At 40.7% G+C, this 22,418-nt stretch overlaps 1 pseudogene; it reads right to left on the reverse strand.

Annotated features, from left to right (window-relative positions):
- Window positions 1-1,555: 1,555 nt before the first annotated feature.
- LOC113906055 lies at window positions 1,556-21,619 on the reverse strand (annotated as a pseudogene).
- Between the last annotated feature and the right edge of the window lie 799 nt (window positions 21,620-22,418).

The following is a 22,418-nucleotide window of genomic DNA, read 5'->3' on the forward strand; positions in this document are numbered from 1 at the left end:
TCTTATACTTAGTCTCAATTGCTTTTGCTTAAAACAATCCAATGACCTATCAATTATAAAACCTTTGGTAAAACCAGTCATAGTCATGGATTATCTGTTATTTGATATAGAATTACCTGGAATTATCAAGGTTGAATAGGTAAATGTTTTAACTAATCTTTGGTGAATATTGAGCCAGGGCTTTCCAGGTGGCGCTAGTGGTAAAGAATCTGCCTGCCAATGAAGGAGATGCCAGAGACTCTGGTTCAATCCCTGAGAGGACTGGATTTGATTCCTGCACTGGGAAGTTCCCCTGGAGGAGGAAATGGCGACCCACTCCAGTATTCTTGCCTGGAAAATTCCATGTACAGAGGAGCCCAGGGGGTTACAGTCCACGGCATCACAATGTCAGACCTGACTGAGAAGGCATGCATCATACATGCCCAAATATTGAGCCAACTTCTTCATACCACCCTATACCCCTGACCTAAAACATAACAGCTCTACAAGAAGCAAAAATTTTCAAACCTTGCCTTTGAGTTTAGCCAATTTTTTTTTTTAACTTTGACCTGTAAAAAGTTAGTAGATGAGACCCAAACAGGGACTTGACTGCTTTCAACATAAGAATGGTCCAAGGAGCATGACATACATACAGGTCTGTAGACTGGAAGTTAGTTAGTCCCATTAGCTCAGCCTTGAAGCTCGAGTGACCTGCCTCGTATCAGCAGAGCTGCCTCAGTAAACTCGGTATTTCGAAGATAGCTGTTGTTGCAACCTACTGCAGTTCATAAATGTTTGGTTTTCATCAATAAATAGCTAATGCTTTACTGAAATATGTACACTAAATCTTAATCAATTTGTTGGTTGTTATATTATACTATCATGGGAGAACTGGTTTAAAGATACTGTAACTTGAATCAAAAATTACCTAAGTAAAATTTCCAGTAAAATAGATAAATAAATTTTAAAATGCACAGCCACAATGATGTAGGTGGAAAAACTTAAGTGATATATATATATTATATCTCCAACATTTGTATTATTTTCTTGCACTAGCACATAGAAAATATTTTATATCTGGTTATATTATCAATTATATTTAAACTATACCATATTATGAACTATTTAAGTTAGATATATTTCAAATTTGTCTTTATTTGCCTGGGACTCTTCCAAAGCCAAAGTGTTTCTTATGGAATTAATAAAGTTTTAATGTATTTGGAGTTTTATGCTGAGCAGCTCTTAACGTACTACTTTTATATTAAGACATAAACTTCCTTATTGTAGGCTATAACTCTTCAGATCCTTTTAAAAGTCCTAAAGTTCGCATGACTTGAATTAAACCAAAATTTAACCAGGATAAATACAAAGTCATATATTATACACAGAAACAATATCAATTAAATATTAGTATAAAATTTTAGTTTAAGTAGTCTTTTATTCTTATTTTTATTTGTAATTTTAAAGTTACTTTAATAAAATAAAAGAGTGAACAGAAATTGGCCTGTCAATTGCAAGGTTAAAATAGGTTCATGATTTGATTTGCTATTGAGAAACTTACTCTCAAAAAATCTTTCTAGCTTTGCATTTTATCACAGAACAATTTAATATTCATTAATTTCTTCACTGACTCTTTCATATCTTTGTTCCTGAGGCTGTAGGTCAGTGGGTTCAGCATGGGGATGACCACTGTGTAAAAGACAGAGGCCACCTTGACCATGAGCCATGAACTTCTGGAGTTAGGAACACAGTGAAGGAAAAGGCTGGTCCCGTGGAAGATGGTAATGGCCGTCAGGTGGGAGGCACAGGCGGAGAAGGCTTTGCGGCGCCCCCCAGTTAAAGGCATCTTCAGGACAGTGATAAAAATGCGAACATAGGAGGTGAGAATAATCATCAGGCTGCTTGTTTCATTAAACGTGGCAGAGACGAAAATGATCTCCTGGCTAATGTAGGGGTCAGAGCAGGAAACAGCAACTATGGCTGTATGCTCACAGACAAAGTTATTTATGATATTATTTCCTCTAAAGGACAATTCATATAAAAAGTTGGTACGAGTCAGGGAACAGACTATACCCCAAGTGTATTATGCACCCACCAATAAGGAACAAAGCTTCAGAGACATCACAACGGTGTAGAGAAGAGGGTTGCAAACGGCCACAAATCGGTCATATGCCATCACTGCCAACAGGAACGTCTCTGTCACCGCAAGTATGCAGGCAAAGAATTGCATGATGCATCCTGTGAAGGAGATGGTTCTGTCTTACACAATCAAGTTTTCTAGTAGTTTGGGTGTAACTACTGTTGAGTAACAGAGATCAACAAAGGACAAATGCCTGAGGAAGTAATACATAGGGGTGTGGAGTTTGGGATTTATTGTAATAATTAGGATCATGCCCAGGTTCCTCAGCACAGTGACAGAGTAGATGGTTAAGAGTAACAGGAAGAGGGGTATCTGGAGTTCAGGATATTCTGAGAAGCCCAAGAGAATGAAAGTGACTTCAGCACTCTGGTTTTCTTGGTTCCTGTGGACAAAATATAAAAGTTGATTCAGAGAAATCTGAAGCAAAGTTTGAATGAAATGTAGTGTTATTCACTGTCTCGTCGGACGTTTTTGTGACTCCATGGACTGTAGCCTGCCAGGTTCCTCTGTCCATGAGATTCTCTGAGCAAGAACACTGGATGGGTTGTCATGCCCTCCTCCAGGGGATCTTCCTGACCCAGGTATAGAATGAGTACTTACAGGGAAAAAGAGTGCATTGAATTCTTTTTTTTTTTTTTCTTTTTTTTAATTAGCCTCTTTTCTTCCAAAATGCCTCTACTGTCTTTTTCTGACATTAAAATTCATTCTTTTCAAAGCTACTTCCTAAATTCTTACCTAAACCTGATATTGCACTCAGTATAAAGGGAAGTTCATGCCACATAGAATTCTCTAAAAATTCTATATCTCATTAGGAGTTGAAATTAAACACTCTGTTATTTTCACTCAGGTTTTATATAATTTATACTCCAAGAACACATATAACACTTCAAGATTTCCTGTATATGTATAACTATGTCATTCACATATTCCCCCACTCTTTTTCTTCAGGTGTTCCTTTACATTCCTAAACATGTGATTAATTCCTGATTCCCTGAGAGTATGTTTCAATTTAACATACAAATCATAGACTGCATATTCTCTAACTGAACACACTTTTTCCAAAAGTCAGGACATGTTCCTTATGTCTATGGTAACAAAGTTTGAATAGTCCAGGGTTGAAAGGAAAATCTTCACCAAAGATTAATACAATTTCTGATGCACACTTGTTCCTTCTTCCCCACACTCCTTCTCCACACATGTAGTTTTCACTCCACCTCCCACACTCTGTACTTGTTAACAGGCTTGGGGCCAATGTTTCCAATCACCCATGCAGCCCAGGAAGTGTCAGCCATGCTCAGCTGTAAGCATAGGTGCTGTGCATAGTATTTATCTTATTTTCTGTGCAATTACCCTGGAATAATTTTCCCATTGCAGACCCATTATGTACTCAGTCCTGTAACAGGCTTTTTAGAAACTATAAAATTATAAAATCTCAGCCTCAATTTGTGTCTTAGAGCATTATTCCAGGATATAATCTGCCAAGGTTCAGCCCCAGCTGATCCAGGGAATTCGAAGGGGAGACGGCTTCTGCAAATTCACTGGCTTTATTTAAATATTCATCAAAGATATAAAGAGTAATAGAATGAGGATCGCTCAGCAGGAAAACTCAGTGGAGAAAAGAGGCTGAGTAGCTTGGTTTATGCAGAAAATCAATATAACCTGTGACATCAGGTTAGCTCTGACCACAGAGGCCACAGGCACCCTCTCAAATAGCAGAAGGTGCCCCACCTTAGGCACCTTCTCAAGTGGGTCTTAGAAGCCCAGGCAAATAAATGGTCGCAGAGGACCTCTGTGCTCCAGATGGAGACTCAGCCAGAATGTGAAAGAAAGAATGCCATGGGGAGACCAAGCTTCGGTGAGCAAGGCCCATAGCTTTATTCTCAACAGGGGCTTTTATACCCTAAGTTGCACATAGAGGATAATAGGGGATGTGAAATCATGCAAAGTCAGCAGTCTTTGATCCTTATCGAAACCAGGGTTCCTTCCCTGCAAATTTATCATATACAAATGGTTTAGGCGATTTACATCATATTCTGGCCAGAAGGCCTATTAACATTTTATGACTCTGATAAAGGTTTGTCAACCATAAGACATTTTCTCTAAGAGTAATTATTTTACAGTTTGGCACCATCCTACAAAGGTGTTAGAAAAAGTTGCATTCCTATAGGGCAGAGGTGCAGTGGGTTTACAACAAAGGAAAAATTTTATTACCTTAAGGGTCTAAAGTTGCTAACACCAAGGCCACTACTTATTTTTTCTACATACCAACTATATTAATTAATACACATTCAAGGATACAATTCAGGGGATGTGGAAACTTGGCAGCAAGCATTGGCTCATCAATCTGACAGTTTCTAACTCTCTGAGAGGCTCTAAGCTATTTGAATATCTTAAGCTTCCCATGCCCCTCTAGGCTGAGAGACTGTAAACAAATCATATGCATAGCTGTAGGAGTCCAGGGAAATTTGTCAGGCCAGTTAGAGTGCTATCTGAGGGGTTTGTATTTAAACACTCTTTTTTTTTCTTTTTTTTTTTTTTTCTTTAATAGAAAATTATTTAATTAGTATACATGTGTTCCCCATCCTGAACCCTCCTCCCTCCTCCCTCCCCACACCATCCCTCTGGGTTGTCCCAGTGCACCAGCCCCAAGCATCCAGCATCGTGCATTGAACCTGGACTGGCATCTCGTTTCATACATGACGTTTCACATGTTAATGCCCAGGAATGGAGGCCGTCGTGGTCAACAAAAGAGTCTGAAATGCAGTACTTGGATGCAATCTGAAAAATGACAGAATGATCTCTGTTCGTTTCCAAGGCAAACCATTCAATATCACAGTAATGCAAGCCTATGCCCCGACAAGTAATGCTGAAGAAGCTGAAGTTGAATGGTTCTATGAAGACCTATAAGACCTTTTAGAACTAACACCTAAAAAAAGATGTCCTTTTCATTATAGGGGACTGGAATGGAAAAGTAGGAAGTCAAGAAACACCTGGAGTAACAGGCAAATTTGGCCTTGGAATACGGAATGAAGCAGGGCAAAGACTAATAGAGTTTTGCCAACAAAATGCACTGGTCATAGCAAACACCATTTTCCAACAACACAAGAGAAGACTCTACACATGGACATCACCAGATGGTCAACACCGAAATCAGATTGATTATATTCTTTGCAGCCAAAGATGGAGAAGCTCTATACAGTCAAGAAAAACAAGACCAGGAGCTGACTGTGGCTCAGACCATGAACTCCTTATTTCCAAATTCAGACTTCAGTTGAAGAAAGTAGGGAAAACCAATAGACCATTCAGGTATGACCTAAATCAAATCCCTTATGATTATACAGTGGAAGTGAGAAGTAGATTTAAGAGCCTAGATCTGATAGATAGAGTGCCTGATGAACTATGGACTGAGGTTCATGACATTGTACAGGAGACAGGGATCAAGACCATTCCCATAGAAAAGAAATGCAAAAAAGCAAAACGGCTGTCTGGGGAGGCCTTACAAATAGTTGTGAAAAGAAGAGAAGTGAAAAGTAAAGGAGAAAAGGAAAGATATAAGCATCTGAATGCAGAGTTCCAAAGAATAGCAAGAAGAGATAAGAAAGCCTTCTTCAGCGATCAATGCAAAGAAGTAGAGGAAAACAACAGAATGGAAAAGACTAGAGATCTCTTAAAGAAAATCAGAGATACCAAAGGAACATTTTATGCAAAGATGGGCTCGATAAAGGACAGAAATGGTATGGTCTTAACAGAAGCAGAAGATATTAAGAAGAGATGGCAAGAATACACAGAAGAACTGTACAAAAAAGATCTTCATGACCCAGATAATCATGATGGTGTGATCACTGACCTAAAGCCAGACATCCTGGAATGTGAAGTCAAGTGGGCCTTAGAAAGTATCACAATAACAAAGCTAGTGGAGGTGGTGGAATTCCAGTTGAGCTATTCCAAATCCTGAAACATGATGCTGTGAAAGTGCTGCACTCAATATGCCAGCAAATTTGGAACACTCAGCAGTGTCCACAGGACTGGAAAAGGTCAGTTTTCATTCCAATCCCAAAGAAAGGCAATGCCAAAGAATGCTCAAACTACCACACAATTGCGCTCATCTCACATGCTAGTAAAGTAATGCTCAAAATTCTCCAAGCCAGGCTTCAGCAATATGTGAACCATGAACTTCCTGATGTTCAGGCTGGTTTTAGAAAAGGCAGAGGAACCAGAGTTCAAATTGCCAACATCCTCTGGATCATGGAAAAAGCAAGAGAGTTCCAGAAAAGCAGCTATTTCTGCTTTATTGACTATGCCAGAGCCTTTGACTACGTGGATCACAATAAACTGTGGAAAATTCTGAAAGACATGGGAATACCAGACCACCTGATACACCTCTTGAGAAATTTGTATGCAGGTCAGGAAGCAACAGTTAGAACTGGACATGGAACAACAGACTGGTTCCAAATAGGAAAAGGAGTTCGTCAAGGCTGTATATTTTCACTCTGTTTATTTAACTTATATGCAGAGTACATCATGAGAAATGCTGGACTGGAGGAAGCACAAGATGAAGTCAAGATTGCCGGCAGAAATATTAATAACCTCAGATATGCAGATGACATCACCCTTATGGCAGAAAGTGAAGAGGAACTCAAAAGCCTCTTGATGAAAGTGAAAGAGGAGAGTGAAAAAGTTGGCTTAAAGCTCAACATTCAGAAAATGAAGATCATAGCATCCGGTCCCACCACTTCATGAGAAATAGATGGGGAAACAGTGGAAACGGTGTCAGACTTTATTTTTCTGGGCTCCAAAATCACTGCAGATGGTGACTGCAGCCATGAAATTAAAAGACGCTTACTCCTTGGAAAGAAAGTTATGACCAACCTAGATAGCATATTCAAAAGCAGAGACATTACTTTGCCAACAAAGGTTCGTCTAGTCAAGGCTATGGTTTTTCCTGTGGTCATGTATGGATGTGAGAGTTGGACTGTGAAGAAGGCTGAACACTGAAGAACTGATGCTTTTGAACTGTGGTGTTGGAGAAGACTCTTGACTTGGACTGCAAGGAGATCCAACCAGTCCATTCTGAAGGAGATCAGCCCTGGGATGTCTTTGGAAGGAATGATGTTAAAGCTGAAACTCCAGTACTTAGGTCACCTCACGTGAAGAGTTGACTCATTGGAAGAGACTCTGATGCTGGGAGGGATTGGGGGAAAGAGGAGAAGTGGACAGCAAAGGATGAGATGGCTGGATGGCATCACTGACTCGATGGACGTGAGTCTCAGTGAACTCTGGGAGTTGGTGATGGACAGGGAGGCCTGGCGTGCTGCGATTCATGGGGTCGCAAAGAGTCGGATACGACTGAGCGACTGATCTGATCTGAATGCCCAGGAACTTTATTAACTGGAGCTGTGAGTTAACTCTTTATCAGAGAGAGTGAGATGGTGGTGGGGAACAGCCCCCAGTAAAGTCAGAGGTGAGAGCACAAAGCAGTAAATTAGGCAGACTCTGGTTTTTGGGGGTAGATGCTCAAGAATATCCAGGGGGACTCCTGAGGCTCGATCCTGCCTTTGCATATGCCGAGCCTCCTTCCTCATGACCTTTGCCATGGGCGGAGCTCCCTACTCTGGCTCCCGGCAATAATCCATATAAGCACAAATAACAATTTATGATTCATGTTTATTATTAAAGTTTATATGTATAAAGGAAATGAAAATATTGTGATTCAGAAAAACCAAAAATATTTCCTAGTGATGTAGCCTGGTGAACAATAATAAATGTGGTGAAAGATACATAATCAAAGACTTCTAGTCAGCTAAACAGGTAACCTGGCAGTTAGATTTATACACATGTTTGTTTGCCTCCTGCAAAGATTAATGGAACATATTATAAACATATTATTTTCCTTTTAAAGTGAAATAAAACTCAACTCACCTGAGTGTAGAAGAATTTGACTGGCTCATTTAATAAAGCTTCTAAGTTTAATGGATTCCAGGAAAATTTCTGCTGCGAAGTCAATTTTTTAAATATAGTAATAAGCCTGAAAAAATAGTAACAGGAATCTAGAGTATATTGCAATGAATATTTCAGAAAAAAATGAATTTCTCTTATAATGTATTAAATATATATTCAGACATGACAAAGAGAAAAGGAGACCAAAAAAGCTGAACCATAACATCAAACTGTCACATATATATGCCACCAAAACCCTAAGGAGGTTTACCTTAGAGAATATGATTTAACTATTGCCTTGAGACCACAAATGAGGCAATTAGATGAAATAATGCCCTTGTGATATTTTGGTTGCATATGCATTTTTTCCCAAAGTTTGGGGAACAATTTCATCATGCACACTAGTCCATTGATCTTTTAAAAATGTTGAATGAAACACTATATTTTTGTCTTTAAATACTTGCAAAATGCAGAAATATACTAAAGCAAAATCAGCTATTGGATAACAATCCAAGATTCTTAATTTTTGTTGAATGTCTGGTTGTCCCTCTGTATCTGTATCTGTGGGCTTCCCTCATAGCTCAATTGGTAACAAATCCTCCTGCAATTCAGGAGACTCTGGTTCAATTCCTGGTCGGGCAGATCCCCTGGAGAAGGGAAAGGCTACCCACTCCAGTATTCTGGCCTGGAGAATTCTACGAACTGTATAGTCCATGGGGTCGCAAAGAGTCTAAACAACTGAGCCACTTTCTCTGTATCTGAGGGACATATTGATGTGTTTGGTTGTAAAACTTATACAATATGAATCATATTATAGTGTTTTTTTATCCTTTAACATTGTGTTGTGTTTCATTTTCTATAAAAACCATTGGTTTTCTTAAGATAATACAACATGCATTACTATTACAAATATGAGCACAATTCTTTTTTATTCTTACATTTATTATTGAAATTGTAAAAAATTGGTATTCTATTTTTCAATTTATAGTCTAGGTTTATGGGACATATTTATTATTTAAGAAGCTACCATATCTTAACATATAAACATCTCAACTCCAGTGACTTAATTTAATAGAACAAGAAGCCGCACTTTTTTCTGGAAAAAGCTGTACAGTAAATACTTTAGCCTTTGTGGGTCACATAGTCTCAATTTCAGCTATGCACTTTTGCATCTTGCAGCATGCATTCACCTGTAGACAATACATAAATCAATAGGCATGACTCTGTTCCAATAAAATTTTATTTATAAAAGATAGTGGGACAGATTTGGTTTGCAGATCACACCTTGTCGACCTATGCAATAGAATGCATTTCTTGATTGTTCAAAGTCTAAAACTATTTCCAGATCAGTGGGCAGATGTCCTCTGAGTGGCAATGCAGAGACTTAAGCTTGTTCTCAGTTATGGCTTATGATAATGTAACTGGGTGCATGTGTGTTAAGTCACTATAGTGGTGTCTGACTCTGTGTGAGGGTATGGACTAAAGCCCGCCAGGCTCTTCTGTCCATGGGATTCTCCAGGCAGAATTCTGGAGTGGGTTGCAGTGCTCCCCTCCAGTCTATCGTCCCAGCCCAGGGATCAAACTTGTCTCTCTTGGATTGGCAGTTGGGCTGTTTACCACTAGCACCACCTGGGAAGGTCAACAATGGGATTGTTATGGTAAAATTGTAATGTAGTGAGACAAATAATAATTTGCTTTTAAAAATACTGCATTTTTCTGCATTGCCACTGTGCATAATATTTTTGTGTTTTGCTCATTTATTTTTCATTAAGTGTTTGTCAAGCATATTAAGAGTGCTCTTCACATGTTGAGATACTTGAATAATGACCAAGATATTTCCTGATCAATAAAATCACAATAGGACTTTGAACTTTGAGTCAAACTATAGTGTTAAGAGAGATTGAAGGGATAAGAAAGAAAAACAAAAGACATTTTAAGCAGAGAAGACAGTCTGAACCAAGGTAGGAGTTTTTTCATTTTTTTTTTTTCAATTAGAAGTAGAGTTTATGCAGGGCAAACTTTGGGAGATGGTGAGGGACAGAGAAGCCTGGCATGCTGTAGGACATGGGCTTGCAAAGAGTCTAACATGACTGCGAGACTGAACAAAAACAAAAAGTATGAGATACGATCAGAGGACCAGAGAATCTAAATTGTGTAAAGAATGCAATTAGGATTAGTACCAACTGCTGAATAGAGTTAAAATAGAGTTCCATGCCCACAGGACAAGTATGTAGTAATGAAGAGGTTATGGTTGTAAAACGGTGTCGACAATGGGAATGAAATTGATTGTTTCAATATAATAATCATGGCATTCAATGTGGTTGGGTTAGTAGTTGATGTAAACAGAAAGAAGTAACTCCCATTTTCATTTTGATTCAGAAACAAACATTATGTTCTTGACAACATCTCACTGCAGATGAGTCAATGATTCCCAGAAACTAGCAATAATTATATAGGCACCTTTAGTGTGAAGTAATAAACAGTAAGGTGTAAGATGGGAGCTAGAGCATCTGATAAACCAATCCAGGACCTGAAGGCATCTGGAACACAGAAGGAAAACAAAAGGAGACTCTTACCACTGTCTTCAAATATTTCAAGGCTAAAATATGAAAGAAACACTGGCCCTTTTTTCTGTGTCCCGAGGAGAGAAATTTAACTTTAAATGAATTAACTTTTAAAAGCCACAGGAAGGTAATTTCAGAACAACAACAATAAAAGAACTTTCTTTTTTTCTCCAGTGTCAATAAACAGAATAGTGTGAATGACTCAGAGTCTCTGGGTTGCCCAGTTTCACTAAAAGTATATAAGAAGGGGCTCTAGAGACACAAACTTTCAAAAGCAGGGGGAGACTCTTCAGAAAGAATGCAGAAAAGATATTAAACTCCACAATGTCTCTCTACATGTCCCATATTGTGTGACTGATCCTCACATTGGCCTAGAGCTTTCACTAAGATCACTTTTTGCTTGGTGTTCTCAAAATACTGTTTTAAAATTATCTGTATAATTCTCAAAATCCATAATTTACACATCTTTAACAGGTTGATTTAACTACTCCATCTGATAAAATATCTATTACTATAATTAAGTAGTACATTCTAACCACCTTAACACATAAGGACTCAGTTCAATACAAAATTTATTAATCTTCACCTATAACTGAGGAGGGGCTTCCCTGGTGACTCAGATGGTTAAGAATCCTCCTGCAATGCAGGAGACCCAGTTTCAATCCCTGGGTTGGGAAGATCCCCTGGAGGAGGAAATGGCAACTCACTCCAGTATTTTTGCCTGGAGAATCCGCATGGACAGAGGAGCTTGGTGGGCTCTAGTCCATGGAGTCACAAAGAGTTGGACACAACTGAGTGACTGAGCACAGCACATAACTGAAGAGATCATTCCTATAAGTGTATGTAGGTAAAACATACTTTAAAAAAGTAAGAAATTTAATTCAAAGTAGCCTCCTAAATTCAGGATTACATGTAAATACATGGTTTTAGATAGATCCCTGGTGGCTCAGATGGTGAAGATTTGACCTGCAATGCAGGAGAGCTGGCTTCTATCCCTAGATCGGGATAGATTCTCCCGAGAAGGGAATGGCTACTCACTCCAGTATTCTTGCCTGGAGAATTACATGAATGGAGGAGCCTGGTGGGCTATAGTCCATGAGGTCATGAAGGTCAGACACGACAGAGCAACTAACGCTTGCACTTTTTTTCCCCACATGTATTTATGTGTAGATACTTCTGAGAATGGCAAGTGTGAAGTGCAGGCTATCATGGGCACCCTGGTGTCTTGGGCCACTCAGTGTGCGCAAAGGCAGTTTTATTTATCTTTCTTTGATCTGTCTGGGCCTCCAGTCTGGCACATATTTCAGAAAAGATTAAAGAATTAAAGTAAATCTGATCATCTCAGTCCAGTATTATTTCTCATTACACAAGATATTATTTTTTCCCCTTAAGTTCATATACAGTTTAAATACTAGTTTGACATAATGGGAAGGAAATGTTGGTTTTATTTTCCCCCAACATTCCCAGTTTGACCCTACATTATCTATTTTTGGTCTCATTCTTAGCAAAATTACATAGTAATTGGTAGAATTTTTTCATAGGATCAAAGAGTATAAAGTGCTAATCGCTCAGTCATGGTTGACTCTTTGCAACCCTGTGGACTGTAGCCTGCTAGGCTCCTCTGCTCCTGGAATTCTCCAGACAAGAATACTGGGGTGGGTTGTCACTCTTTTCTCCAGGGTATCTTCCTGATCCAGGAATCGAACCCAGAATCTCTCACACTCTAGACGGATCCTTTACCTTCTGAGCCACAGGTAGCATAAAATCCCCCTGCAAATTAGTGGCAAAGAGTATGAATTTCTTTCCCTAACAAGTGGTGCAAATAGCATATCCACTAGATGGCAGAGTGACACTGTAATTTAAATCAAGGCACACATAATGTGCATTGATTGCTTTAGGGAAAGTAGCAGAAATCGATAGAAAGCAAGATGTTCGTGATTTAAATATAACTTTGAAAACATTTTATTCTGTGAAGGAAAACTGTGACCTGTCGTGTCGACCGACAGAGGATGCTGAGGCCATCAAGCCATCAGCACGGCTCCTGCACCCCCACCTCTCGCTCAGGCTGGTGAGCCCTGAGGAACTCTGGATGGAAACAGAGCTGCACCCAAGGGAACACAGGATAGAAAAGAACAGGGTCCTGGCCCTAAATAGTTAAGGTGCAGCTCAAAGGGGTGATATCAAGGAGCCCAGACTGTTCCCTCTTCCCAGGCGCAGAAAAGCCCTAAATTTATTAACGTGAGCTATCTGGTTTTCTTTAATTTCCAGTAATCTTCTAATGGTTTGACTACCTGGGTTTTGTTGCACAATGCATTTACATTCTGACTCCTCCCTTCCCTTTTCAGAGCAGTTTCTCTGAACTAACTGAGACGTTGTCTTCCAGGTTTGTGTGTGCATGGCTGCTCAGTCATGTCCAACTCTTTTGTGACCCCACGGACTGTAGCCCACCAGGCTCCTCGGTCCATAGGACTCTCCAGGCAAGAGTATTGGAGCGGGTAGCCATTTCCTCCTCCAGGGGATCTTCCTGACCTAGGCATTGAACCCGGGCCTCTTACATTACAGGTGAATTATTTATTATCTGAGCCACCAGGGAAGCCCCTTATTTTCTAGGTTTAAGTCCATAGAATAAAAAATAATTCTGTTTTTCGGTTTTTTTTTGTTTTGTTTTGTTTTGTTAGTTGGTAATTTGTTAGATGGTAGTCTCTTTCAGGAATAAGGAAACCAGTGTTCAAAGATGGCAATTTACTAGATCACATTCAAGCATCAACTCACCTTTGATTTTTATCTTTGTTTTTCCAATTTTCGTTTTTGAACTAGGAGCAATGTGTTGGCTCTTGGTCCCTTACATAATCACATAGTTTAGGTAAGGAAGAGTGTTAACACTTCATTTCAATTAATTTTATAAGAAATATACAAAAGTATGGTTAATAATATGTGCAGATATTAGTATAAATATTAAAATACTTACAAAAACAAATACTATTAAATTACAAAAACAAGAATGCATAACAAAGTCATAACGTTATTTATATATATATATATATATATATATATATATATATATATAATTCAATGACAAAGCAAAAATATTCATAAGCCAAAAACTATAGGAGATGAAAAGAGAAATAGACTCTAAATTCAAACTAAAAACAATATATTATATATATATATATGATTGTGTTTCTGTTATAATCCCAAATAACACAATTACATATATATCACAGAAATCTACTAATAAGCAATAGAATTTTTTACAGTCTTTCTTAAGCAATTTTAAAAACTGACTATATCTTAGCCCATAAGTAAAACACAACAATTTTAATAGTAAACTTATCATTTATTGGTTATTAGCAAATACAAGAGTAAATAAAGCAGTCCATTTAAAACTGTAAAATCATGCCTTTAAAAAATTACAAAGGAATAATATAGACTACCATAGCAAAAATTACTATATGAGATATAATGTAGGTGATAATCAAAATAAATTACATGATATAGCATACTGATATCAACAAAATTAAAATAGATAAAGCATTCTTCTGGCAAGAGCTATTAAAAGGCCTTAAGATACTGTTAAGACTTAAAATTTAATCTTCCCACCCATCCTCCCAAAAACTTTTCAGACCAGGGGAATCAAATGAATAAACCATACTTTTTGCATCACTGTGGGAAAGATAACTGCATGAAGTGAAATTTACCTGTAAGTAAATAAATACTCATGAGAAGTGCAAAGACCTCTGGGTCTCAAATTACCATAATTCTAAGTGTGTAGAATGAAGAAATCTGAAGACACAGTTTAGAAAAGAGAAAAGGAAAGTGGTGATCTTATTAGTACAAAAGGGACAAAACAGGTAAAATAAATAATAAAGTTCTACTCACATAACCAGTAATTGAAAGCAGGTCAAAAGTCTGATAGGAAGCAGCACTGGCTGCAAGAAAAAGGCTAGCAATTGTATAGGATTTGAGGTGCAAACTTCAGGGAAATTTCTTTCTAAGACAGAGGAGGAAAGGAAAAGGATGACCATAGAGTTATAAATGTTAACAGAAGCAAAATGAGTAAATTGTGTTAAGAATCTTCCAGAAACAAGATAAAAAAAACATACACACAAAAAAATTGATAATCAAAATCTCTCAACAACCATGCATTTTACATAGAGAGGGATTTATATATAGATTTAGGTATATGCCGATGATGAAGCTGAAACTCTAGTACTCTGGCCACGTGGTGTGAAGAGCCAACACATTGGAAAAGATCCTGATGCTGGGAAAGATTGAAGGCAAAAGAAGAGAGTGGCTGAGAGTGAGATGGTTGGATGGCATCACTGACTCACTGGACATGAATTTGAGCAAATTCTGAGGGATAGTGAAGAACAGGGAAGCCTGGCATGCTGCAGTCCATGGGATCTTTAAGAGTCAGACACGACTTAGCAATTGACTGACAACAAAATAGATACATTCATACATATCTGTGTATAAGTGTGAGTATATGTATGTGTGTGTGTGTATTCACATATACTTCATTTCACTACACTACAGAAGAAAACAGCACTAAACTAGAATTCTTGTAAGCCACAGAAAACCCAAAACTTACTCCACTAAGTTATCAAAAAAAGAAAAGAAAAAAATCTGTATCCATACAATGCTACTATAAAGGGAGGGGGGGGAAAGCATAAAATGTGTCAAAACATTCCAAACTATGAATATGTCCCTGTAATAACATCACATGTACACAAAGACACACTCAGAACAGACAAAAACCGTAACACTCTGAATTGAACTAAATCTCCTTAAATAATTATTTGGAAATATTAAAAATATTTCATAAATATAAAATAAAACATGAATAGAAAAAAGACTTTATGCCAAAAAAGAGTTGGTTGTGTCACGCGAGTGTATGTTCCTCGGTTCTTTGTCTCGTCACAACAAAGATTTGGAGCGATGTACATTAAAGCCCTCGGCGCATCACAGCTCTCGGGTCTTGGACAAACCGTGTTATAGCTCTTAAGCAAATCAGTGTTACAGCTCTATTTTATTTAGAAGATAGCAGGAGAGAGAGAGTAAGAGAGAGAGAGAGCGCTCACATGCACGCGGGAGAGAGAGAGTCCATGAGAAAGCGCTTTGGCTCCTCCTTTTTTTTTTTTTAATTTTATTTTATTTTGAAACTTTACAAATTGTATTAGTTTTGCCAAATATCAAAATGAATCCGCCACAGGTATACATGTGTTCCCCATCCTGAACCCTCCTCCCTCCTCCCTCCCCATACCATCCCTCTGGGTCGTCCCAGTGCACCAGCCCCAAGCATCCAGTATCGTGCATTGAACCTGGACTGGCAACTCGTTTCATACATGATATTATACATGTTTCAATGCCATTCTCCCAAATCTTCCCACCCTCTCCCTCTGCAACAGAGTCCATAAGACTGTTCTATACATCAGTGTCTCTTCTGCTGTCTCGTACACAGGGTTATTGTTATCATCTTTCTAAATTCCATATATATGCGTTAGTATACTGTATTGGTGTTTTTCTTTCTGGCTTACTTCACTCTGTATAATAGGCTCCAGTTTCAACCACCTCATTAGAACTGATTCAAATGTATTCTTTTTAATGGCTGAGTAATACTCCATTGTGTGTATGTACCACAGCTTTCTTATCCCCTTTTATATGTTTTTTTCCTCCACCTGGGCCTGCTGTATGCAAATTGGGCTTAGCCAGGAGTGCTGTTTGTTCTGCCTGAAGTCTTCACTCTGGTCCTCGGACCTTCCTTTGACCTTCCTTGTCTTTTAGCCACTGCCATTTCGAACTCCTTTTCCCTATTCTACCTACCTAACATTCCCCTCTCAAGAGATGGGAGGCCCAATTCTTTGGGATTAGGGGTGTCGAGGTCTTTATGGCTACTTCCTGCTGAACTGGGATGGTGAGGCGTATTGGGCCTTCCCCTCTTGCTAGTCTCAATCCTCAGAGTCCTTATAGCGGTGTCCAAGGGTGTGTGATATTTTCCGTGGTCAGCTGTAGTTTTATATCTTTGTTGAACTGGCACTGCATGTTGTAGCTGGTTGACCTGGGCAGAGACAAAACAGGTTAGACAATTGACAGTACATGGAATAATCATAACAAGGACTAGTAGGGACATTGGTCATTTTTAAATTCACATGGCCAGGATGGCTCAAGTCCCTCCTTGTTCAGGGATCAGAAGATCTATCTCCTGTCTGTTTTGGAGTACAGTCTCTGTCAAGCTGTGTTGGCTCTTCAGAGTTATCCTGAGAAATTTTATCCCCAGAAACCAGATTTTGGGGGTGTTCTTTAGAATGACACTCATTGGTAGTTCTGAATAGGTATCTGAGATCTCCCAGGGGCTCACAGGTGTATCAAGTGTCCTCTTCTGTTTTCTTCCATGGCTTGACTCATGAGTAGTGAATCCAGGAGTCATGTCCTGGTACCTTGACTGTTGTGGGGGTAGAAAGTATTACAGGGTAGGGACCCTTCCATGTGGGCTGGAGTTGAGCCTTTGGGGACCCATCTTTCCAGAGTTTAATTAGGACTTGAGTTCCTGGAGCATATAGTGGTGACTCTTTAGAATCTTTTGGGTCCTGGTTCATACCCCACAAGCGTCTATCCTGTTGGAATTGCCCAATGGCCATGGTATAAGACTGGAGGGTCTGAACCTCTGGACCTAGGAAGAGGTCATTGACATAAACAAAAGGTCTCCCATATAGCATCTCATAAGGACTAAGACCAACCTGTTCCTTAGGGGCAATGTGGGTGCGGAGGAGAGCTATTGAAAAAGCCTCCTTCCATCCCAGGGAGGTATCTTGGGTTATCTTTTTTATCACTGATTTTAAGAATTGATTGGCTCTTTCTACTTTTCCTGAAGATTGAGGCCTCTAGGCAAAATGGAGATAATAAGTAATGCCCAATGCTTTCGAGACCCCTTGGGTAACCTTAGAAGTAAATGATGTCCCATTGTCACTTTGTAATGACCTGGGCAGAACAAATCTTGGAATGATTTAATGGAGCAGTTTTTTTTTACCACCTCCTCAGCCTTCTCAGTCCGGGCGGGAAAGCCTTCAATCCATCCTGTGAATGTATCTATCATAACTAATAGATATTTATACCCTTGAGAAACTGGCATCTGGGTGAAGTCCATCTGCCAGTCCTCTCCTGGGTAGGCCCCACGTCGTTGGACGGGCTGGACCAGCTGGGATCTTCGAGCTCCTTGGGGGTTGTTTAATTGGCAAGTGGGACAAGAGGCGATCACTGTCTTACAGTTGTTTGGAAGCTTGTTCCTCTGAAGGACCTTTCTAGTAATCTTTGGAGGGCCTTTTCTCCTAAATGAGTAGTGGCATGTAAGGAGTTAACCAACTTCCATTGGAGGTTCCCAGGCAGAAAAAGGAGTCTCTCCTTTTGGAATCACCCCATATGATCTTCTTGAAAGCCCTCTCTCTTAGCTTTAAGAGTCTCACCTTCAGTATATGAAGGAGTTTCTGGCAAATTAGTCTGTGGAACTAAGGTGGCAATCCCTATTAGGTCATGGTTCTGTAATGCTGCTCTCCTAGCTGCCTGATCAGCTGCTTGGTTCCCTCGTACCACTTCTATGCTCCCTTTTTGGTGTCCTTTATAGTGGGAGACTTAAACCTCAGTGGGCAGATGGACTGCCTCCAAGAGTCAAAGAATCTGATCACCATATTTGATTGGGGACCCTCAGGTGGTCAAGTGGCCCCTTTCTTTCCAAATAGCCACATGTGCATGTAGCACCAGAAAGGCATACTTGGAGTCAGTGTAAATGGCTATTCTTTTTCCTTTTCCCAGCTCTAAAGCTTGAGTCAGGGCTATGAGCTCAGCTAATTGGGCTGAAGTACCTGGTGGCAGAGGTTTAGCCTCTATGGTCTCAAAATTGGAGACTACTGCATACCCGGCTCTTCTTTTTCCATCCAAGACAAAGCTGCTTCCATCAGTGTACCAGATTTCCTCAGGATTGGTCAGAGGATCTTCTGACAATCCCTCTTGGGGTTTTGTCCAGTGGTCCAAGGTTTCTAGACAAGAATGAAAGGGGAGAGAGCCCTCGGGGGTAGGTAGGAGTGTGGCTGGGTTAAGAACTTCACAAGGGGATATAGTGAGGCATGGATTTTCCATCAGCATTACTTGATATCTGAGGATTCTTTGATCAGACATCCATAAATGGCCTCTCCCATTCAGGAGTTGTTTTACTTGGTGGCTGGTAAAAATAGTTAGTTTGCCCCCAAAGGAGAGTTTTAAAGCATCTTCTATCATGATTGCAATAGCTGCAAGATTTTGAAAGCAGGGGAGCAAGCCTCGGGTAGTTGGATCGAGCCTCTTGGATAAGTAAGCTACAGGCTGGGGCTCAGATCCCAACCTTTGAGTTAACACTCCCAAGGCTATTCCCTATCTTTCATGGACATAAAGTTGGAATGCTTTTTCTGGATCTAACCTCAAGGCAGGTGCCTGAGTTAAGGCCTGTTTTAGTGTAGCCTCTGCCTTCTTTTGAGGAGTTCCCCAAATCAGTGGGTTTGAATCATCTCGTCCCTTTAAGCTTTCATATAAGGGCTGGGCAATTAGACCATAGTTGGGTATCCATATTCTACAATAACTAGTTAGCCCCAGGAAATCTTGCAATTGTTTTTGAGTCGTGGGGGAGGGCAACTGGAGAATTCCTTGTACCCGATCAGAGGACAGCCTCCTGGACCCATGTGTAATCTGAACTCCCAGGTAAGTGACCTTTGTCTCGACCATCTGTGCCTTAGCATGGGAGACTTTATATCCCCTTTCTGCCAAGAAGTTTAGAACCTGAATTGCATGTTGTTGGGCACTTTTCTCATCTGGAGAGCAGATTAGTAGGTCATCTACATATTGTAATATTTTCCCATTAGGTCCCAGGTCCAGATCTAGGAGATCCCAGCTAAGGGCCTGTCCAAACAGGTGGGGGCTATCTCTTAACCCCTGAGGTAATACTGTCCAAGTCATCTGTTGGTGTTTTTCTCCTGGGGCTTCCCACTCAAAGGCAAAAAGATATTGGGATTCTTTAGCCAGTGGTATGCAAAAAAAATGCATCTTTGAGATCCAAGACTGTAAACCACTTGGCACTGGGTGGGATTTCTCCCAAGATTACATAGGGATTGGGTACTGTGGGGTGGAGGGGGACTACAGCTTCATTTATGATCTGGAGATCTTGAACCAGACGCCAGGTTCCGCCTTTTTTCTTTACTGAGAGGATTGGGGCGTTACATGGTGAACTGGTGGGGACCAATAGCCCACAAGCAAGGACTTTATTTATTAAAGGCTGTAGTCCCTCCCGAGCCTCTCTTTTGAGAGGATATTGTTTCCGGTTAGGAAACCGAGTGGGATCTCGGAGGACAATGATGACCGGTTCAGCTTGGTGGGCTCATCTAGGAATCCCCTGGTCCCACACCTGGGGGTTAATTTTGTCTTCCCGTAGTTTTTGGTCCCTCTCTATTGAAGAAGGTGTAATGGGTTCTTCAGTAGTAACCAGGAGCTGTAGAGCTCTAGGGGCTGAAAAACTTCCCATCACAAGGGTGGTCCCCAGTTTAGTGAGTATATCTCTTTCCAATAAGGGGGTAGGACACTCAGGGACCACCAGAAACTGGTGGGAAAATATTTGTCCATCCTAGCAACAAAGAAGTGCTCAGATGAATCTTTTAGTAGTTGCTTTTCCTGTAGCACCCAAAATGGTACAGGTTTAGGAGGAGAAGGCTCTGGAGTAGGAGATCAAGACAGAGTAAGTAGCCCCTGTGTCAACTAAGAAATTCTCGGACCTACCTGCCACATCCAGTTGCACCCTTGGCTCCAGCCCCGTGATGGTTATCTGTGACAGGTGGGCTGTCTGGAGCCGGCCGCTTCAGTCCTCTTGAACCATCGTGAGGGTAGGCTTGGCCCTTGACCTTGAGGCTCTTGGGTCCCGATGGCAGAGTGCCACCCAATGTCCCAGTTGATGGCATTTGTGGCAAGCCATTCTAGGAGACTTGTCATGGTTTGGACACTCTTTGGCCCAATGCCCCGCCTGTCTACAGATCAGGCATTTGTCTCGTGCCTTGTCCTTCAAGGACTCGGGGTTTGCCATAGGGTTTCTCTGGAAGGCGGCCAGCATCTGGGCATGGCTTGTCTCTTTCTTTCTCTCCTTCTCCTGGGCCTTGGCCTCCTTCTCCTGTTCTCTGTTATAAAAGGTATTGGTGGCTATCTAGACCATCTCATTTAAAGAGGCAGCAGGGTTCTGCTGTTGTAGCTGTTGTAACTTAATTCTGATATCTGATGCACATTGTGACAGGAATTTGTCCTTTAAAATCACCGGTCCCTCGTAAGAGTCTAACTCCAGGTTGATAAACTTTTGGAGTGCCTCTTTTAGCCTTTCCAGAAAGGCAATGGGGTTCTCATTGGGCTCCTGAGTTATTGCTGAGACCTGGGCATAGCTAATTACATTTTGTTGGGCTGCTTTCAGTCCTGCCTTCACACAGATTAGAAAATGATCTCTTTCCTAGATGTGCTCAGGGTCATTATAATTCCAATTAGGATCGGAGGAGGGGACTGCAGTTTCCCCTACTGGGTATCTATCACTGGACAAGTGGAGCCCTGTTTCATACCTCCGGGCTTCCTTTAAGACCCTGGTATGTTCAGGATCAGATAAAATTTGACTAAATATGACCATGATGTTTTTCCATGTCAAGTCACAGGCCGAGGTAATATGTTGGAATGTATCTATATATTTGCCTGGGTCATCTGTATAGCTTCCCAGGTCTTGTTTGATCTGCCTTAATTCTAAGAGGGAGAAGGGCTTATGGACCCAGGTTGGTCTGAATTCTCCTCCAGTTTCAACTAAGGGACATACTCGAGCTGGCTTTTGTTGAGGAGGTGCTCCCAGATATGGGGGCACGTTTGGGTATAAGGAAGGAGCACCAGGCAACTCGGGAGCTGTGGAAGGTGAGCCTTCACGAGGGGGTTCCTTTTCTTGGTTGCCTGTGCCTAACACCATTTGCCTAGTGGGCTCACTTTTAGGGCGTACTACAATCCCATACTTAAGACAGAATTCCTTCATATCTCTTAGTCAGAAGAAAATTTGTACATAGGGGATCTCTGTCCATTTCCCTTGTCTTTTGCAGAATAATTCTAATTGCAGGATGGTATTGTAATTTTAAGTTCCATCCTCAGGCCAGTGTTCCTCGTCCCCCAGTGGATATTGTGGCCATGCAGTGGCACAAAAGAATTTCAAATGACTTCTCCTTAGAGCTAGAGGGTTGAACAGCTTCCAGTTATCAAGGATGCATCTCAAGGGCGTCTGCCAGGAAGTAGATTGGTTATTTCACATCTGAAAGACAGTCATGACAGGGAGAAAAGAAAAAGGCCTCTTTCGATTTTTATGGGTGGACTTCCTTAGGGGTGAGTCTTTCTGAAGCTTATCCTACCCAGAACTGTTGCAACCTGAGAGCCAGGCGTCTCCTGGTCAGGGTGCAGATCTCCAGGCAGGCTGAGGCATGACAGCCTCCTAGAGATCGAATCCCTGGGCAGGTCGAGGCGTGACGGCCTCCCGAGAATTGGGTCCCTGGGCAAGTCGAGGCGTGATGACCTCCTGGGACCCCTGGGACTGGCGGATCCCCAAGCAGGTTGAGGCATGCCAACCTTTCAAAGACTGATCCCTAGGCAGGTCAAGGCGTGACGACCTCCTGGGACCCCTGGACTGGAGTTTGGGCGTCCCCAAGATCTCCAGTGTGACCAGTGCTGTGTAGAATTAAGGGGTTTGTAACTCATTGTTAGTTTGCCCACCGTGGAAGGGA

This window comes from Bos indicus x Bos taurus, chromosome 15 (assembly GCF_003369695.1).
Source record: "Bos indicus x Bos taurus breed Angus x Brahman F1 hybrid chromosome 15, Bos_hybrid_MaternalHap_v2.0, whole genome shotgun sequence".
NCBI lineage: Eukaryota > Metazoa > Chordata > Mammalia > Artiodactyla > Bovidae > Bos > Bos indicus x Bos taurus.